Source organism: Enhydra lutris, unplaced genomic scaffold, assembly GCF_002288905.1.
Source record: "Enhydra lutris kenyoni isolate GAN:26980312 unplaced genomic scaffold, ASM228890v2 scaffoldscaffold23, whole genome shotgun sequence".
Classification (NCBI taxonomy): Eukaryota; Metazoa; Chordata; class Mammalia; order Carnivora; family Mustelidae; genus Enhydra; species Enhydra lutris.
The window spans coordinates 27,474,077-27,495,388 of NW_019154107.1; the positions used below are offsets into that span (position 1 = coordinate 27,474,077).

General features: G+C 44.8%; 1 protein-coding gene across 1 annotated transcript in view; it reads right to left on the minus strand.

Annotated features, from left to right (window-relative positions):
• Positions 1-21,312, minus strand: part of LOC111150571 (zinc finger protein 674-like) — an 886,492-nt gene that overhangs the window by 711,194 nt on the left and 153,986 nt on the right. The window lies entirely within an intron of this gene.

Here is a 21,312-nt window from a genome sequence, read left to right on the forward strand (position 1 = left end):
CTACAGGACAGAGGTGCTGCGTCTTTGTCATCTTGTACTTAGCCCCTGGTGCTCCCCCACCAGGTAGGGTCTCCAACCTCATCCCAGAGAAGAGGGAGCTGGAACATCTACCACGGAACAGGAACAACATGGCATGTATGGGTATAGGACACCATTTAAACACCGAGCGTCTCACACCTGACCCCTCCCATAGGCATCAACCGCTTTGTTTAAGAAACGGCTCCCATGGGACCCACTGTGGGATGGAGCAATGTGGACAGATGTACAGTGCGTGGGTGTAAACAAGCCCCCAGCCCCTCACACTGAGGAAGGGAATCTTGAGCCGTGGGGGTTAATGGACATTCCCACAGGAAGGGCCTCCACATCCCCCTGTCAAGCCCCTCTCAGGGTCACTCGGTCCAGCGTTACCACCTGCAAACCCCCCCCCCCCCGTCCCATGGGTGACCCCCGCCAGAAGGGAGGTAGTTGCCTCGAGGAGCCCAGCTCAAACGGACGTAGGTAGGGCTAGATCCAGGAACTCAAAAAAGCAGTCATTTAATCCTCACAAGGACCATATGATTTGAACACTGTTACCCCATTTTGCAGATGAGGCCCGCCTAAAGAACTGGTTCAGAATGGGCTTTAAGTGCAGAAAGACCTCATTTCATTACCTGTGCATCAGTCAGTCCTGAACAAAGACCTCCTGAAGTGAACCCATTTAAGATAACTTCCCTGATTTAACCAAAAATGTCCGGAAATGACAGCATGCGGGGAGCCTTGGCTCAGTGGGTTAAGCGTCTGCCTTCGGCTCAGGTCATGATCTCTGGGTCTTGGGATCGAGCCCCGCATCAGGCTCCCTGCTCAGTGAGAAGTCTGCTTCTCCCTCTCATTCTCTGTATCTCTCCCTCTGCCCCTCCCCACCGCCCATTCTCCGTGTCTCTCTCAAAGTCTTTATTTTTTAAATGACAACACGCATAAGAATCAGAAGAGAAGGGGCACCTGGGTGGCTCAGTGGGTTAAGGCCTCTGCCTTCAGCTCGGGTCATGATCTCAGGGTCCTGGGATCGAGTCCTGCATTGGGATCCCTGCTCAGTGGGTAGCCTGCTCCCCCCACCCACCCCGCCTGCCTCTCTGCCTACTTGTGATCTGTCTGTCAAATAAATAAAATCTTTATATATATATAAAGATTTTACATATATATATACATATATATGTATATATATATAAATATAAATAAAATGGGTGTTTGAAGGAATGCATCTTCTAGATTTTAAGTTAGACTAATATTATATTTTGGTAAACTAGGGGTAGCCAGCCAACTAAAGAATAGGAAAGGTACATTTCTATCAAATGGTGGGAAATATGATGAATAATCAATTCAGAAGGGAACATAGACCAAGGTGGATGGATAGAGAGCACATACATGAGCATTTACAAGGTTGACTCTGTCCCCACAGTTCAAGGGAGGGAACTGGGAACTGGGCTGCCACTTCGAGACCATGGCTGCCACTGAGCCAGGGAGGAGGGAGTGGGCGAAGGTGGGTGAGGATGTCCAAAACTTTCCTACGACTTTGAAGATGACCTTCTCTTGGATGGACGCTTGCTCTGTTGCTGTAAAACTGTTTTCCAGGGCTCTGCCATGGCTTGTTCTGATAATGCTGTCTGGTGTATGTCTGTTGGTTTCCTTTGGGGAGTGAGAGCTTGGAGCTTCCTAGTCTGCCATTTTGCTGTTGCCACTCCCCTTGTGTATTAAGTTCTACGTGTTTCTTAACACACTTAGGTAACATGTAGTTGGATCTTTGATCTGACAATATCTGTGTTGTAATTGGGGGGTTTAGGTCTTTCAGTTAGCGTGATTATTGACATATTTAACTGTAAATTGAGTCTCGTTTGGCTGTTGGTTTTCTATTTATCGTATTCCCCCTTCTCCTTTTCCCTCTTTTTCTATTTACTTTGGGTTAAGTATTTTTTTTTAATGATTCCACTTTAGCTATTTTGTTGACTTCTTAGCTGTAACTCTTGGTTTTGTTTACTGATTGCTTTGGAGTTTATAGTATACATCTTTAACTTCGAGTGAGACATACAACTTCGCATGTAGTATAGGAAATTTCTGATTGCGTGCTTCCATTTCTACCCGCTCAGCCATTAAGTTGTTGTCGTCATCATGCATTTTACTTTTATGTAGGTTATAAACCCCAAGATACATTGTTTTTTTTTTTCTTTAAACAGTCAATTGCTCTAAAGAGATTTAAATTATAAGGAAAGGAATCACATATATTTCCCATGCCATACCATGGTTACCATTTCCAGTGTTCTTTCCTTGGTGTAGGTCTTGATTTCCATGTGGTGTCACTTGCCTTCTGCCCGAAGGGTATCCTTTAACATCTCTTACAGTGTAGGTCTGCTGGTGATAAATTCTCGCAGTTTTGGAATGTCTGAAAATGTCTTTGTTTCACCTTATTTTTTTAAAGCTATTTTGGTGGGTATAGAATTCTAGTCACACAGTTTCTGGTTCTTTCAGTACTTTAAAGACGTTACTCCAGGGACACATGGGTGGCTCAGTCAGTTAATCGCCTGCTTTCGGCTCGGGTCATGATCCCAGGATCCTGGGATCGAGTCCCGCGTCAGGCTCCCCACTCCACGGAGAGCCTGCTTCTCCCTCTCCCTGCTGCTCTGCCTACTTGTGCTATCTTTCTGCCAGATAAATAAATAAATAAAATCTTAAAAAAAAATAAAAAGGACATGCTAGGTACACAAACACAAGAATAAGGATGACAGCAGATTTCTCATTGGAAAACAATGCAAGCAAGAAGACAGTGGAGTAACATCTTAATTTTTTTTAATTGTTTTATTTATTTTTTAAAAATTTTAAAAAAGATTTTATCTATTCATTTGCCAGATAGAGAGAGAGAGAGAGTGCACAAGCAGGGGGAGCAGCACACAAAGGGAGAGGGAGAAGCAGGGCTTCCTGCTGAGCAGGGAGCCCCATGCAGGGCTCGATCCCAGGACTCGGGGATCACCACCCTAGCCAAAGGCAGACACTTACCAACTGAGCCACCCAGGTATGCTTTTTAATTGTTTTAAAGATTTTATTTATTTGAGAGAGAGAGAGCATGAATGAGGGGGTAGGAGGCAGAGGGTGAGGAAGAAGCACCCAGACACCCTAGCATGTCCTTTTTGGCCTCTGGCTGCTTCGAATATTTTCTCTTTAGCACTGGTGTTGAGCAATTTGATTATGATATGCCTTGGTGTAGTTTCTTCATGTTTCTTGTGTTCGGCTTTCTTTGAGATTCTTGGATCTCTGGATCTCTAGTGTTTGTCAGATTTGGAAACATGTTGGCCAGTATTTCTTCAAATTTTTTTTTTCCGAAGCTCCCCTCTCTCTTCTCCTTCATGGACCCCAGTTACTCATATATTAGGCTGCTCAAAGTTGTCCCACAGCTCACTGATGCACTTTTTTTTAAAACTCTTTTTACTCTATGTGTTTCATTTCCTTTTCTTTTCTGTAGAATATTTTATTTATTTATTTACTTATTTACTTACTTACTTACTTACATAATCTCTCCACCCAACGTAGCGTGGGGCTCAAACTCCTGATCCCGGGATCAAGAGTTGCATGCCCCATTTTGTTTCATTTTCCAGTAGTTTCTATTGCTGTGCCTTCAAGTTGACTAATATTTTCTTCTGCGATGCCTCATGTGCTGTTAATTGCACTAGTTGTATTTTTCAGCTAGGTCATTGTAGCTGCCCGGTGAGGGTCCTTTTTATATATTCAGTGTCTCCATTTAACTTTTTGAACATACAGAATGCAGTCATGCTAATAACTGTTAATGACCTCTGATAATTTATCAGGGTCAGTTCTAAGTCAGTCTTGATTAATTGATGATTCTCCTTATTATGGGTCACATTTCCCTGCAAAGACATTTCTGGTAATCTTTGGTTGGACCCTAGACATTGTGTATTTTACCTTACTGGTTGCCGGATATTTTTATTTTCCTATGAATCTCCTGGATCCTTGTTCTGTGATGCATCTAATTTTCTTAGAAACAGTTTGATCCTTTCAGGTCTTGGTTTTATGACTTGTTAGGCAGTTCCAAGGAAGTGTTTGTTCTTGGACTAATTATCCCCCACTACTGAGTCCTCTAGACCATGACCTGTGAATTATGAGGGTTTCCAGTCTTGCTGGTTAGATTAGCCTCTATTCCCCACCCTGTGTGAATGCTAGGCATTGTTCCCTATAACGCTTTCAGATGGCTTTTTCCCTGGTCTCCAGCAGTTTTCTCACACGCATGCTCTGACTGATACTCTGCTGACTGTTCAAGGAGGACCCTCTGCCTGTTTTTCCAGGGTCCTCTGGGCATCAGTCTCCTCTCTACTACTCTGTCCTATGGACTCCAGCCATCCTGGTTTCCAAGGACTCTCTGCTCTGTCTCTTTGAACTGAGGGATCTGCTGGACTCTGCCTGCATTCCCCTCCCTACACTGTGGCCTGGACAATCCCTCTAGGCATGAAACTGAGGAAATCACAAGGCTCATCTCAATTGTTTCCTATCTTTCAGGGATCACTGTCTTTCATTTCCTGATGACCCTTATTTTGAAAATGATTGTTTCATGTGTTATGTCTGGTTCTGTTGTTTCAGGCAGGAAGGTAAGTCTTGTCCCTGTTGCACCACTGTGCCTGGAAGCAGAAGTACTTTTCTTCAACGTTGTTAAATTGACTTAGCTGTTCTTTTTCTCACTCCTTGAGGTGGAGGCTTAGCCCATTAATTATTCCAACTTTTTGTCTTGATATATTTGTATTCTTAGGTACTAAAAGACAGAAATATGGATCGTAAAAACCTCACATACGTTGATTTGTTACTTTTAACACTGTTGGATTCTTTAAATTCGTTGAATTAAAAAAAAAAAAAAAGGGATACATGGGGCACCTGGGTGGCTCAGTGGTTAAAGCCTCTGCCTTCGGCTCAGGTCATGGTTCCAGGGTCCTGGGATCGAGCCCCGCATCGGGCTCTCTGCTCAGTGGGGAGCCTGCTTCCTCCTCTCTCTCTCTCTGCCTGCCTCTCTGCCTACTTGAGATCTCTGTCTGTCAAATAAATAAATAAAATCTTAAAAAAAAAAGAAAAAAGTTTCCTTAACAACTGGACAAAAAGGGATATAAACATGAGTATCTATATTTTATTTTTTAATACAGTTTTTAAAAAAGTTTTTATTTATTTATTTATTTGAGAGAGAGAGCGCATGAGCAGGAGGAGGGGCAGAGGGAGAAGCCAGCTCCTCACTGAGCATGGAGCCTGACTCGGGACTCGATCCCAGGACCCTGAGATCAGGACCTGAGCTGAAGGCAGATGCTTAACCAACTGAGTAACCCAGGTGCCCCAAGTATCTATACTTTCAGAACATTTTCAGGAGCCTGGGTGGCTCAGTCGGTTAAGTGTCTGCCTTCAGTTCAGGTCATGATCCCAGGGTCCTGATATCAAGCCCCATGTGGGGCTCCCAGCTCAGCAGGAGGCCAGCTTCTCCCTTTCCCTCTGCCTGCTGCTCCCCCTGCTTGTGCTCTCTCTGTCTCTCAAATAAATAAATAAAATCTTTAAAAACATTTTCTTATACTGCCTTCTAAAAATTGTACGTTCTTTCAGTGCAGTAAGGAGCTAGGAGAGAAAGCAATCTGGAAGTTTAAAAGAAATATGGAAGGCAGAAGAAAGCAAGAAAGGGGAACAGAAAAGTAGGACAAGTGAACAGTGCGTGGATGAGGTTTACAGCTATAGTTTCCAGAGAATGTGACACACAGCTGGTCACAGTCCACATGCATTTGCCAGCCTCCCACGGAGCAGGTTGCTGCCTATGTGAGCTACTCTATGAAACGGTGAAAGCACCATAGAAGAAAACGTAATTGTGAATATAGGTTTTTGGTGTTAGAAATGAACAATGTCTGAAAACAGGGTTTCAAGGAACCATCCTTTTTTTCCCCCCCATTGCCATGGAAGGATCCATGTCCCAATCCCTGAGCAGGATCCTAACATTTCGGTTTGGGTTTGCTCCAGCTGTTATACTCACGTGGCAGGGGGTGCCCCTTCCCTCCCTCGCTCCCTCCATCAATAGGCTTTTCTGTGCCCAGTTGGAAATGGGGGAGGGGTAGAAAGGATCTTTTCGTACTTCCAGAAGGAGACTGTGCTGAAAGCAGTGGATTTTGTAGCCGTTTGGAAACATTCCTGCCTCTTCCCAAGCTCCTGCCCTTGGCTTTCAGCCAGCCCTTTCTTTTTGGGACGTATGAATAGGGCTATGACTTTGAGCGAAGGTAAAATACGTGTTTCAAAATAAAATCTGTTTTTGAACCTATCCCAGAAGCAAAAATACTTTAATAATTATTAAAAACTGTCCTGCCCTGTCATAAATACAATAATGAATATGGGACTTTGGGAATTCCAGGTATATTCTCATTTGCCCTCGTGATAACACTATGGAATGCGGTGCTATTGTTGCCATGTCAACAGATGATGGAGCGTCTGCTGAGGTTCGGCATTCTGCCCTTGCCCAAGGTCATGTAGCAAACAAGTGGCATCTTTTAGCTAGGTCTTCTCTGAAGCCCCACTCTTTCTACTGCTCTATTCCTTCTAACATGTGCTAAAGAGGAATTTTATTTATTTTTTTAAAAGATTTTATTTATTTATTTGACAGCGAAGGACACAGTGAGAGAGGGAACACAAGCAGGGGGAGTGGGAGAGGGAGAAGCAGGCTTCCCGCTGAGCAGGGAGCCCGAAGCGGGGCTCGATGCCAGGACCCTGAGATCATGGCCTGAGCCGAAGGCAGAGGCTTTAACCCACTGAGCCACCCAGGCGCCCCAGATTGCTACTCTCTTAAGGGTTCTGGCACGAGGTTTGAAAATCAGCAGTTTAACAAACCTAGCCTTCTCTAGGAATTCCACCCCCTCATTCCAAATTTCAGCTATCTGTGTAGCTCTTTGTTTTAACCCAGGATCAAAACAGGAGGTGGTTATTTTATCATCCCTGCGGAGACAACATCACCTGCGGGGACTGCTAGATGGAATTTGTCCAGGTCTCCATCCCTATCTTGGGTGTGTTTTGTGAACTCCCCTAATGGAAAAGCACAAGACTGCTTCTCTGTTTTTACAGGACATAGAAATGCTGGAAGCTTCAGACTGGGTTGTTGTAGTTAGCTGAAGTGATCTTTTTTTTTTTTAAGATTTTAATTATTTATTTGAGAGAGAGATCACAAGTAGTTAGAGCATCAGGCAGAGAGAGAGAGAGAGGGAGAAGCAGGCTCCCTGCTGAGCAGAGAGCCCGATGCGGGGCTTGATCCCAGGACTCTGGGATCATGACCCAAGCTGAAGGCAGAGGCTTAACCCACTGAGCCACCCAGGTGCCCCCTGAAGTGATCTTTTTTTTTAATTATTTATTTAAGTCATCTCTACACCCAGCGTGGGGCTCGAACTCACCACCCCAAGATCAAGAGTCATGTGCTCTACAGACTGAGCCCGCCAGTCACCCCTCAGCCGAAGTAATCGTATTTCCAAGACAACAAGTTAAAGAAGGTAAAGAAGAGGGGCGCCTGGGTGGCTCAGTGGGTTAAAGCCTCTGCCTTTGGCTCGGGTCACGATCCCAGGATCCTGGGATCAAGCTCTGCATTGGGTTCTCTGCTCAGCAGGGAGCCTGCTTCCTCCTCTCTCTCTCTGCCTGCCTCTCTGCCTACTTGTGATCCCTGCTTGTCAAATAAATAAATAAATAAAATCTTTTAAAAAAAAAAAAAAGGTAAAGAAGATTATTTTGTGTTTTTGGAAAATGAAGAGTTTAATAATACAATCACAGCCAAAAGTTTACATCTTTTCTGATGTTAGAACTCAGTGGGAGGAGCACCTGACTGGCTCAGTCAGTAGAGCATGTGACTCCTGATCTTGGAGTTGTGAGTTTGAGCCCCATGTTGGGTGTAGAGATTACTTAAAACAAACAAACAAAACAAAACAAAACAAAACAAAAACAGAAAAACAAACTCAGGGCACCTCGGTGGCTCAGTGGGTTAAAGCCTCTGCCTTGGGCTCAGATCATGATCCAGGGGTCCTGGGATCGAACCCCGCATGGGGCTCCTTGCTCAGGGTCGGGAGTCTGCTTTTCCCTCTCCCTCTTCCTCCCCCGACCACTCATTCTCTCTCTCTCTCTCAAATAAATATATAAAATCTTAAAAAAAAACAACTCAACAGAAAACCACCCCATGGAGTCAGACACACCAAGTAGGTGACTTTTATCGGGTTTACTGAATTAAATCAATGACGAGGAAAGGTATTAGGTGCATGTACTACTTATAAGTCTGCAGGGAAAGTGAATGCTGAACCCACAGCAGGTGTGTGCTCTTCCCAAATCTTTATGTTTTTTAGTTGGTTTTTTTTGTTTTGTTTTTCCCAGTTTTTTTTAAAGATTTTATTTATTTATTTGACAGAGAGAGATCACAAGTAGGCAGAGAGGCAGGCAGAGAGAGAGAGAGAGGGAAGCAGGCTCCCTGCTGAGCAGCGAGCCTGATGCGGGACTCGATCCCAGGACCCTGTGATCATGACCTGAGCCGAAGGCAGCAGCTTAACCCACTGAGCCACCCAGGTGCCCCAGTTTTTCCCGGTTTTATTGAGATGTAATTGATGTATAACATTGTATTAGTTTTCAGTTTCTGACATGATAATGTGGTTTATGTACACTATGAAATGATCACCACAATACCTTTAGTGAACACCCATCACCTCACAGACCAAGATCTTTTTGAAGGAGGAACAGACATCTTTAATTTTTCTGGGAATGCTGTGATGTTTCTTATTTTTCCCACTGTAGCCTACTAACACCCCTCCTTATCCCCTCATTTCTCCCAACAGTTCCCTGAAGTAGAATTTGTGGGAAAGCTGTATTTTTTTAAAGTTGGAATTAAAAAAAAAAAGATTTCGTTTATTTATTTGAGAGAGAAAGGCAGAATGCATAAGCAAGGGGGGGTGGCAGAGGGAGAAGGAGAAGCAGACTGCCTGCTGAGCACGGAGCCCAGTGCTGTGGGACTCGATCCCAGAACCCTGAGATCATGACCTGAGCACAAGACAGATGCTTAACTGAGTCACCCAGACTCCCCTAAAATTGGAGTTTTAGAAGGCTAGCCCCTTCTGTGAGAAGTATTCCCAAGAAATCAGGAGAGATGATGTGTCTATTTTGGAAGTACGATTTTTAAAACTGCACTATACACTTAATAATTTCACTGAAAGTATAGCATCAACAAGTGATATTTGTACTTTAAAAAAAAGATTTTATTTATTTATTTGAGACAGTGAGAGAGTAAGAGAGACAGCATGAGCAGGGGAGAAGGGCAGAGGGAGAAGCAGGCTCCTCATTGAGCAAGGAACCTGATGCGGGGCTCGATCCCATGGGATCATGACTTGAGCCCAAGGCAGACACTTAACTGACTGAGCCACCCAGGCGCCTTGTGATATTTGCACTTTTAAAGCATTATTAGATGACAAAATATGAGACAAAGGAGTAATTCACATTTCAGAGCTCAGTAATTTCCTCAAAAGGATGTTTTTGTTTTTGTTTTTTTTATGATAGTCCTCATTCTCCAATGCCACAGGGCGCCTTCTTTGTCAGAAGTTAGCATTTTCCAGAGGTCTCCACCATGCCATCTTATACTATGTCTAGTTAGAAGGGTGCTCCTAATTCCCATTCCTGGCTTTGACCTTGTTTTCTACATTTGTAAACACTATACATTGGATGGTGCTCGGAACACAGAGCTCTCACTGCTCTGAGTTTTCATAGTTCCAAGAGCACAGATGAAAGAACAGTGTAACCTAAATTTTGGAGGAATGCGTCACTTGACTGTGCTCTGCATCTGTGTGTGCGTGCGTGCACACATGCGTGTGTGTGTGTGTGTGTGTGTGTGTGTGTGTGTGTGTGTATTCTAGGAAGAATATGGTTATGGTGGATGCATTCCCGAGCAGCAATAAACAGTAAAACTGGGAACGATACAGCTGACTGTCTCTATGGTAACCTCCACTGGCCATGTGCATGCATATTTTACTCATTTTGTAATTCACATTTTAAAACATAAACGATTTTATGCTCATGATCATGCAATTGTGATAATCAGTTATTTGTGTTTTTTTAAAGATTTTATTTATTTATTTGACAGAGAGACACGGTGAGAGAGGGAACACAAGCAGGGGAAGTGGGAGAAGGAGAAGCAGGCTCCCCTGCTGAGCAAGGAGCCCCATGCGGGGCTCGATCCCAGGACCCCGGGATCATGACCTGAGCCGAAGGCAGACACTTAATAGACTGAGCCACCCAGGTGTCCCTGGGGCTACTTTTCAAGCGCTGCCTAGGCTTGAGAATACTTTGCATTTAAGTGAGTCTGGGGGAATCTTCAGCAGAGATGCTCCGTTGTCTTATGTGTGTTGGGGACAATTCTTTAAGGTCTTCACTCAGTAAAGTCTACTCGGGAGAATTTAAGAACTGCTACAGGCCGTATTCGTCACCCTCATTAAACCAGACGGCTGAACAAACTGTCACATTGGGAAGCTGAGCTCATAAGTAAGACGGCCAGCTATGTATGAAGGCCACAACTTAATCAAGGCACATGTAGTTGGTAAGCCATTTCTCTCCATGGCCTTCCAGTAGCTTTCACGGTGCTCTTAGAAACAGACCAAGGGTCCCTGATGAATTTACCAGTTTCATTGTCATCCCCCACGTGAGCTGTGAAAATGCATACCATCAGAAGGACCCACAAAAAGCAGGAGTCCTTCTGCCATCCGGGTTGGCCTGAGGAAGCATGCTTTTATTTTGTTTGTGCATTGCTAAGGACCAAGGGTTGAACTGACAGTTGAGCGGCCTGAATTGTCACAGAAGGTGGTGATTTCTGAAGCTTCTTTATTTTTAAGATTTTATTTATTTATTTGAGACAGAGAGAGAGAGCACGAGTTGGGGGGGAGGAGCAGAGGGAGAGAGAGACACACACAAAGCAGACTCCCTGCTCAACACAGAGCCCGATGATGCGGGGCTCGATCCCAGGACCCTGAGATCACGACCTGGGTGGAACCAAGAGTCTGTCGCTCAACCAAGGGCACCACCCAGGCACCCCCGAAGCCTTTTTTCTTTTCTTTTTTTATTTTTAAAGATTTTATTTATTTATTTGACAGACAGAAATCACAAGTAGGTGGAGAGGCAGGCAGAGAGAGAGAGGGAATCAGGCTCCCTGCTGAGCAGAGACCCCCACCCCCACCCCGCCCCATGCAGGGCTCAATCATGACCTGAGCTGAAGGCAGAGGCTTAACCCACTGAGCCACCCAGGCACCCCAAGATATCTTTGTTTCTTAGCAGAGGGGTAAAACGGAGGCACCAACAGCCCAACAGTATTACGACCCACGTTTTCCCTTATGGAATGAAGTTGAAATTATCTTCAGATTTAGTGGCAAATTTTTCGCATTCCAAGTCCTGGAAAAATTAATAATCCAGGCGTGGTATGGAGGGTAGCGTTTCATTAATCAGATTAGCGAGCTGCTGAATCCCAGTAGTCTCCACTTTGCCAAATAGAAGATTCTCTGTAGAATTCTGCTGGACCCAAGTGGGCTTTTCCTCTTGAGTCCTCGTGATAAAGCAGTCTCAATATGTGGATTGCAGAGTTCTTGTGTCCTTCTGGATAAAAAGGTGAAAGATGAGTTGGAGGATTTTGCGAACATACTATTTGTTTCTTTTGTTTTTCATTTTTTTAAAAGATTTTATTTATTTAGAGAGAGAAAGAGAGAGAGAGCACGAGCAGGGGGAGGGGCAGAAGGAGAGGGAGAGGAAGACTCCCAACTGAGCAGTGAGCCCGACAGAGTGCTCCGTCCCAGGACCCCAAGATCATGACCTGAGCCCAACACAAGACACTTAACCGACTGAGCCACCCAGGTGCCCCCTTAAACTTTTTGTTCCTTCATGACTGATTTGCCTTTTAGATGGACTAACTCAGTTGTTGTGAGAGGTGGCCAGAGAAAGGAGGCAGGGGGTCAGCTGTTGGGTGACAGGCAATGAGCAAATAGTCAGTGACTATAATTTGTGGAATGGGTGTTAAGGGATAGTTGCATGCTTTTTATAAATTTAAATATTGGCCCTTTGAACGTTTGGATCTCAGAGAGTACATTAAAATGGTTTGCTTTACAGGATTGATTTATTTTAAACTATGTGGAATAAATATTCACCCGACCCCCCCCACCCAGTTTTTGACACTGCAGGGTAATGTTTTGAATGGAAAGTTCCCATAAGGCTGCCACCTCCTTTATTTCAGACAGAACAGGAGCGTGGAGGCAGGGGCAGAGGGATAGGGAGAGCAGGGAGCTCGCCTCAGGGCGGGAGGTCTCATGACTCTGAGATCACGAGCTGAGCTGAAACCAAGAGTCGGATGCTTAACCGACTGAGCCACCCAGGCGCCCCTAATGTCCCTCGTTATTTGAAAAAACTCACCCATAACTGCATAATTATGTCTTAATGGAAATGTGTTCAGCATAAATCCTTCCTTTGACACATTTATGTTCTGTGAACACTGGAATATAACAATTTCCGTTCTCATTACCATATGTTTTTTCTATCATTTATGGTTTTTCCAGTTACCACGCACCTAGCATAGTAGAAACCACTCAAGCACTGGAGTCAAGAGAACTGGTTTGAGTCCAGCTTACTAATCAAGTCCATTCTCTGAAGTTGGCATATGATATATTAATTTATTGCCTAATTTTCCCAGTGACCTCTCCTCAATCCACTCCGTTTTTTTTTAAACGATTTTATTTTTTTCAAGTAATCTCTATACCCAGTGTAGGGCTCAAACTTATAACACCGAGATCAAGAGTCACATTCTCCACCAACTGAGCCAGCCAGGTACCCCTCCGTCCTAAAGATTTTAGCTGCAAATGGAAGAAAAAAAGAAATCCAGAGACTCATAAGTTCTTCACAATTTCCAGAGCTTTAACATGTATGGTATATATACAAACTAGATATTTGGATTTCATATTCTGTCTGTTATGTATGATACCAGTGACATACATCTGTGACACACATACATATAAAACACACACATATAAGACGGCACAGTGCCGATTTTAGTAATTCATGTGCAAACATCACAACTTTTGCTATATCCATATAGTGCATGAACGTTATTTACTTCCCATGTTTCTTTAAACTGATGCACATTTTAGGGGGTGCCTGGGTGGCTCAGTCGGTTAAGCCTCTGCCCTCAGCTCAGGTCCTGATCCCAGGGTCCTGGGACCGAGCCCCGCATTGGGCTCCCTGCTCAGCGGGCAGAGTCTGCTTCTCCCCCTGCCTCAGCCCCCCAGCTCATGCTTCTCTCTCACACTCCCTAGCTCAAATAAATAAATAAAACCTTTTTAAAAAAATCTGATGCACATTTTTAACATACTGTGTATTTTTTCTTTAAGTAAGCTCTATGCCCAATGGGGGGCCTGAACTCATGTCTCCCCTCCCCCCAGATCAAGAGTCACATGTGTCACCGACTGAGCCAGCCGGACGTCCCTAAATTGATGCATATTTTGAAGGTTAAATAAAATGACACTCAGCCCTAACTGCAGGGTGCTTTCATCCGTGGTGGTAACTATGGACATAGCACTAAGTATCAGTGAATCACAGGTGAGAGAGAGGCTGCCTTCCCCAGGCTCCATCAGTATCTGTGGCTATGGCAGGTAGAAAGTCTCATTTGGGAGCTTGTGACAATGGAAGAGCACACCTCGGGCCCGGAGCCTCCACCAAATAGTAGGATTTAGCTACGATTCACTAAGACTATTTTGTTTTCAGGTTCTAACCCTCCCAGTATCTGAAGGGGAAAAAAGAAATAACTTAGAAACAAAAGTTTTGTGATCATATACGCATTCTCCTCTAAGATCGTAGACTGTCAAGGGGTGCCTGGGTGGCTCAGTCGGTTAAGTGTCTGACTTCAGCTCAGGTCATGATCCTGGAGTCTTGGGATCGAGTCCCACATCGGGCTCCCTGCTCCCCGGGAAGCCTGCTTCTCCCTCTCTCACTCCCCCTGCTTGTGTTCCCTCTCTCGCTGTCTCTCTCTCTCTGTGTCAAATAAATAAAATCTTAGAAAACAAAAGATCACAGATTGTCAAATAAAGTTCATCTTATTTAGGAAGATGTCAGTGAACATGTTAGAAGGGACGCGTTACTGCTATTTCATGGAATCAAAGCAATCCACAGTCATTGCAGAGGTTTTTCAAATAGCCAGATGGAAACTCAGAAAAGAAAGAGGAATGCCAGAGGAAGAAACCAGATCTTTCTAGTATTTTGATTCTTTCTCAAATATTTGAGACTATGTTCTATAACGAACTGTGAGTTGTTATGCAGATGACCTTGAACAACAGGGTTATGAACCATGCAGGCCCACAATATACACAAATTTGTTTTTATAAAGGCAGTACGGTGCTGGAAATGTATTTTTGCTTCCTTTTAACTTTTTTTTTCTTTATAACTTTCCAAATAAAGAATAACCTTTTCTTTTCTTTAGCTTACTGGATGGTAAGAATGCGGCATATCCGGGCGCCTGGGTGGCTCAGTCGGTTAAGCATCTGCCTTCGGCTCAGGTCATGATCTAAGGGTCCTGATATGGAGTCTGCCATCGGCCATCAGGCTCCTTGCTCAGCGGGGAGCCTGCCTCTCCCTCCCCCTGCCGCTTACCCTGCTTGTGTTCTCTGTCTCTGTCAAATAAATAAATAAAATCTTTTAAAAAAGAATGCACCATATAATTGATTGAACATAAAAAATATGTGTTCATTGACTGTTCTCAGTAAGACATCTGGTCAATAGTGGGCTATTTGTAGTTGAGTTTCTAGGGACCTGAAAGTTATATGCTGATTTTTGACTGCTCCGGGTGGGGGTCAGCTCCTCTAACGCCCGCTTTCTTCAAGGATCAACTGTATAGCTACCGTGCGATGCTAAGTTTGATTAGTGCATTTGATCAAAAACTGCAAATAAAGGAAGCTTTTGGTGTTCACCCTCCCCCAAGCCCAAATATATACATGTCCAAATGCAACAGGCTGGGTGGGGATGGGGTGACAGCCTCAGAGCCGAGACTGGGACCCAAAGGGCAGCCAGGCACAAAGGAGAAGTCATTTCAAACGCAGGAATGCCAGCACGCAGGCAACCAACCGGCGCCCTTCATGAATGTGCACTGTGCGAAGACTGGCTTGCACACCAGACGTTGCACGATTTAGTGTTGATGACGTCACCAGAGCACGCCAAGTACTCTCGTTGGTAGGACAGGCATTTTCCTTAAGAGTGAAAGTGTTCGTCTCTGTGCCCTCTTTGCCTAATGTAACGCTATAACTTTTTTCTTTTTTAAGATTTTATGTATTTATTTGTCAGAGAGAGAGAGAGACAGAGAACACAAGCAGGGAGAGCAGCAGGCAGAGGGAGAGGAAGAAGCAGGCTCCCCACTGAGCAGGGACCCTGAGGTGGGGCTCGATCCTAGGACCCTGGGATCATGACCTGAGCCCAAGGCAGACGCTTAAGCAACTGAGCCACCTGCCCCGCTTTAATTTTTCCGAAGAGGGGGAAAGAAATCACAAACTGAAGAGTGAACACATACTGCTTGTTGTCATTGCTGCTGTTTGCTCCAGCAACCACAGCTTGTGTAAGCAGCCTGACCGTAGCTGCAAGAAAGGGACAGGGTCCATCCCAGCTCCACGCCCGGTTTCCGGACACGAGGCACCTTACAGGTCAGTGGCCCGGTTTCTGACCTGTAAGACGGGTACAGAAATCCATGCCCGTGTGAATAGGGCTGTTGTTACCCTAACTAATGTCCAAATCCCCTTTTCACTGTCAATGTGTCTATGATCGGTGTGTTCTTATATTACACGGATGAACTAATTTCTTTCCATTGGGATTTCCTTCTAGAAAAATGGCAGTTAGGGTTTCCTGTCTTGTGTTTGAGCATCTCTTAAGCAACATCGAAGCTTCCAGAGGGCTCGCAATGGCTAACGTGCGGCCGAGTTGTCAGGGGGCACTGTGACTCCGGACACCGATGTGGGCAGTTGTAAGATAAGCTGACACTGGGAAGATGTTCCATCAAAATGCCAAGGTGAGAGGAAGTGTATCCTCCCCCGTGTTTCAGCACATTTGTGTCAGTCAGGAAAAAAACAGTTCTTCAGCGACAGTGCGATGGCAGCTGCTAGGCGAGCTTGTCACGTGTCCACAGATTCGGCCAAAAAAGAGACAACGAGCCTACATCCATTCGCTTTATTATGTACAGAGACAGTGAAATCAGACCAGTGTGGAGACAGCTGCCATGTCCTTAGTCCCACAGGATGACACTGAACCACAGCAGCCAGCTGACAGGCAGCACAGGTGGTGAGTCGCTCTGTTAGTGAAGAGCCAACTTTAAACAGAAGGAGACTTACACAGAAGCCCGTGGCTGGACCCTCCACGCGGTCAAGGTGGGACGTTCCGGCAGTGTCAGAGCCAGGGACGTGAGGGACAGTCCTCACTAGGCTCCTCACCAGGCTACCTGTCTTGCCATGTCCCAGAGTAGATCACGGGACCTGCTACCAAGACTCCTGTTGGACTTCCATCAAGCCATGCCCTTGTGGCCCGTGTGAAGCTGTGCCAAGTCACCCTGGCGCCATGACAGCTGGAGCTCTCCCCTGCAACCGCCCCACCCCACCTTTTGTGTGTTCATTTAATAATTTTTTTTAGAAGCACAAGCCACCCCATCAGATGCCCCAAGGAATTGTACTGAGAGGGGCTTGGAAGAAAGCCATTCTATTTGCCTTGAGTGCAGTCGGATGGGAGTGACCATGGCCATGACTCCCAGTAGAACGACCAGAGCTGGTCTGATCCCAGACAGACCACAGCCTTGCTCCTGGTCCACAGCCAAGACCCCTAAATATATCCTGACTCCAGGAACAGCAAGAGGTGTTGGCAACCGCACATAGCCTGCCCTGGGATGGCCCGAAGGAAATCCGGGGCCATGGGCTCCTTCGTCCCCAGTCACACCAGAGAGTTGAGACTGTTTTGTGTGTGGCAGGGAAGTACAAGCCTGATGTCCGAGTTAGAAGTGGTAACTTAGGGGCGCCTGGTGCCTCAGGTGGTTAAGCATTTGCCTTTGGCTCAGGTCATAATCTCCAGGTCCTGGGATCGAGCCCCACATCGGGCTCCTGGCTCAGTGGGGAGTCTGCTTCTCCCTCTCCCTCTGCCTCTCTCTCCACCCACCCCCGCTCGTGCTCTCACTCTTGCTCTTGCAAATGAATAAATAAAAATCATAAAAAAAAAGAAGTGGTACCCAATTGGGGCAGAAATTGTAGGAGGATGGAATCATTTATTACTCTTACGATAACTGGAATAAAGCAACTTTGTGTCCCATACACAGACCAACACTTTGAGTGGGCTCGTTCTGAGGTGATGGGATGAGTCAGGTGTCCTGCAGACCAGAGCCAAGCAAGCACTAATGGTTCCTGCCCCCAACCCCTCATTTCACCAAACCCTCTGGGCCTGATGGGTTCCTTCCCTACCAGCCCAAAAGGTCGCTGTCCTGTGACGGGTATGCTGGGTCTCTGAAGCACCCAGGCCGTGTCATGTCCCCAGTATCTGCCCCACCCATGTGTGTGTTTGTTCCAGGACCAACTTAGGAGTCATCCCCTCATACCTACTGCCATCGTCATCAGTCTCTGGCCATCCAGCCCCACTGGCTGATGGGATCGAAGAGAAACACCAGGTTAGCATCTCCCTCCCCCAATCTCTGTTTGGCCATTCAAGACCTCCACTTGCCCGGCTTCCTGCTGGTAGGTATGGGAGAGGAAGAGATAAAGGTGAAAAGGACTGCTTGTGTGATCGGGGTCTCTTACAGCCAGTCTGGGCCTCCTCCTCTTGCCCCCAACTTTATAATTAAACATTTTCTTCAAATGGGAGGTTCTCTGGGGGCGCCTGCGTGGCTCAGTCAGTTAAGCATCTTCCTTTGGCTCAGGTCATGATCTCAGGGTCCTGGGATCGAGCCCTGCGGTGGGCTCCCTGCTCAGAGGGGCGTGTGTTGGAGGATTGTCTCTCCCTCTCCCTCTGCCCCTACCCCTGCTCATGCTCTCTCTCTCTCTCTCAAATAAATAAATAAATCTTTTTTTTAAAAGAGGAAATTGACATTGGTGCAACCCACCAACTTTATTTAGATTCCACCAGCTTTATGTGCACTCGTGTGTGTTTGTGTGTGTGTTTATGTGTGTGTGTGTGTGGTGTTGTGCAAATCTATCAAACGTGTAGATTCATAAAACAGCCACTGCAGTAAAGGCAAAGAACTGTTCCCTTAGAACAAAGAGCCCTGTGCTATGCCTTTACGGGCCCCCTCCCCCATTCCGGTCCCCTTGGCAACCACTAATCCTTTCTCCATCTCTATAATTGTGTTATTTCAAGAATGTTACATAAATGGAACCACACACTATGAAACCTTTGGAGATTGGCTTTTCCACTCAGCATGATTCCTTTGAGATCGGACTAAGTTGTTGCATGTTTTAATAGACTGTTGCTTTTTATCCCTGAGAATATTCTGTCCATGGATGGGTCCCCTGCTTGTTAACCAATCACCCACTGAAGGACATCTGGGCTAATTCCAGTATTTGCCTCTTAGGAACAAAGCTGCTAAGACCATTCATGTACATGTTTTTGTGTGAATGTAAGTTTTCATTTCTCCGGGATAAATGCCCAGGAATGCAATGTCGGACCATATGGTAGTTGCATGTTTGGTTGGATAAGAAAGTGCCAAACTATTTTCCAGAGTAGCGGTATCATTTTGCATTCTCTCTAGCAGAGAACAGTTAACCCTTGAACAACACAGATTTCAACTGCGTCGGTCTGCTTATAGGTGGATTTTTCCATAAATACGATATAGTGGTATAAATATATTTTCTCTTCTTTATGATTTTTTTAAAAAGATTTTATTTATTTATTTATTTGCCAGAGAGAGAGAGAGAGAGAGCGCACAAGCAGGCAGAGGCAGAGAGAGAAGCAGGCTCCCTGCCGAGCAAGGAGCCTTATGCGGGACTCAATCCCAGGACCCTGGGATCATGACCTGAGCCGAAGGCAGCGGCTTAACCGATTGAGCCACCCAGGCGTCCCTCTTTATGATTTTCTTAATAACATTTCCCCTTCTCAGGAAATTAGATTTCCTGAGAAATATATTGCTTTCTTAGCTTACTTGATTGTTTTTTTCTTAAAGATTTTATTTATTTATTTGACAGAGAGAGAGAGAGAGAGCACAAGCAGGGGGAGTGGTAGGCAGAGAGAGAGGGAGAAGCAGACTCCCCACTGAGCAGAGAGCCCAATGTGGGGCTCGATCCCAGGACCCTGGGATCATGACCTGAGCTGAAGGCAGACGCTTACCCAACTGAGCCACCCAGATGCCCTAGCTTACTTGATTGTAAGAAAACAGCACTGGATACAGAATATGTGTTCCTCGGTTGTTTATGTTATCAGGAAAACTTTTGGTCAACGGTAGGCTATTAGAAGTTAAATTTTTGGAGAGTCACAAGTTATACATGACCGGGGTGGGGGGGTCAGCACCCCTGACCTCTGCATTGTTCAAGAGTCAACTGTACAGGTGATCCAGTTTCTTTACATCCTCTCCAGCATTTAGTATTGTCACTATTTTTTATTTTAGCCATTTTGGTAGGTGTGTAGGGATATCTCATCGTGGTTTTCATTTGCATTTCCTTGGTGGCTAGTGATATTGATATCATTATTTGCCATCTGTACATACTCAGGGGTGAAATGTTTCTTCCTGTCTTTTGCACCATTTGCTAATGACATTGTTTGGTTTTCTAATTGGGTTGTTTGGTTGAATCTTGAGAATTTTTTAAAATATATTTAATATATTTAGATAGAAGTCCTTTGTTGGACATATGTTTTGCAACTTTTTTTTTTAAATTTATTTGACAGAGAGAGATCACAGGTAGGCAGAGAGGCAGGAAGAGAGAGAGGGGGAAACAGGCTCCATGCTGAGCAGAGAGCCCGATGTGGGGCTCGATCCCAGGACCCTGAGATCATGACCCGAGCCAAAGGCAGAGGCTTAACCCACTGAGCCACCCAGGTGCCCCGCAACTTTTTTTTTTTAAACAGTCTGTAGCTCATCTTTTCATCTCTTCCACGGCAAAAATTTTTGGTTTGGATGAAGCCCGATTTGTCACACTTCCCTTCTATGGACTGTGCTTTTGTGTCATGTATAAGAACTCTTTGGCCTGATGTACTGAAGATTATCTCCTGTTTTCTTTTTAGAAGTTTTACATGTTATATATAAGTTTATGATCCATTTTGAATTAATTTTGTATAAGCTGCAAGGTTTGGTCCAGGTTCAGACTTTTCCCCCTTGATGCCCATTTGGCTCTAACACCTTTGTTGAATAGGCTGCCCTTCCCTTGAATTGTTTTTGCTCCCTTGATCAAAATCAGCTGGGCCTGTTGGTGTGGGTCTGTCTGGGTTCTATATTCTGTTCCATCCACCTCTGGTTCTATCCCTCTGCCAGTACCTACTCTCTTGATTTCTGGAGCTGTACAATAAGCCTTAATGTCAGGTAGACTGATTTCTCTTACTTTTTTCTTCCTTGCTCAAAATTGTTTTAGTCATTGCTATTTTACTCTTTGCTTTTCCACATAAGTATTAGAAAGAGCTTGTTTCTCTCTATGGAAAATTTTACTGATATTTTCATAGTAATTGCATTAACTTTATAGATCAGTTTGAGGATAACTGACATTTTTTTTTTACTATGTTGACTCTTCCAATTCATAACACAATATATCTCTCCATTTATTTAGATCTCCTCTTATTTTCTTCATCAGTGTTTTATAATTTTTAACATACAGATCCTGTACGTTTTTTGGTTAACTGTATACCTAAGTAGTTTATGTTCTTCTTTTTTTCCCAAAGATTTTATTTATTTATTTGACAGAGAGACACAGCAAAAGAGGGAACATAAGCAGGGGGAGTGGGAGAGGGAGAAACAGGCCTCCTGCTGAGTGGGGAGCCTGATGTGGGGCTCGATCCCAGGACCCTGGGATCATGAACTGAGCCAAAGACAGACACTTAACCACTGAGCCACCCAGGCGCCCAGTATTTTATGTTCTTTGGAGCAATTATATTTGGTATTGTGTTTTCACCTTTCATTGTTACTATATAAAAATGCTATTGTTCGTGTGTGTGTATGTGTTTGTGGGTGCTGCAACAAAACTTTACTTACAAAAACAGAGTCCATACTTGGTCCTGGGTCATGGTTTGCTGGTCCTTATTCTAAAAGAACACAAAAATAAAGCAGAAAATATACCAAGTTCCCTCTCAAAGCCA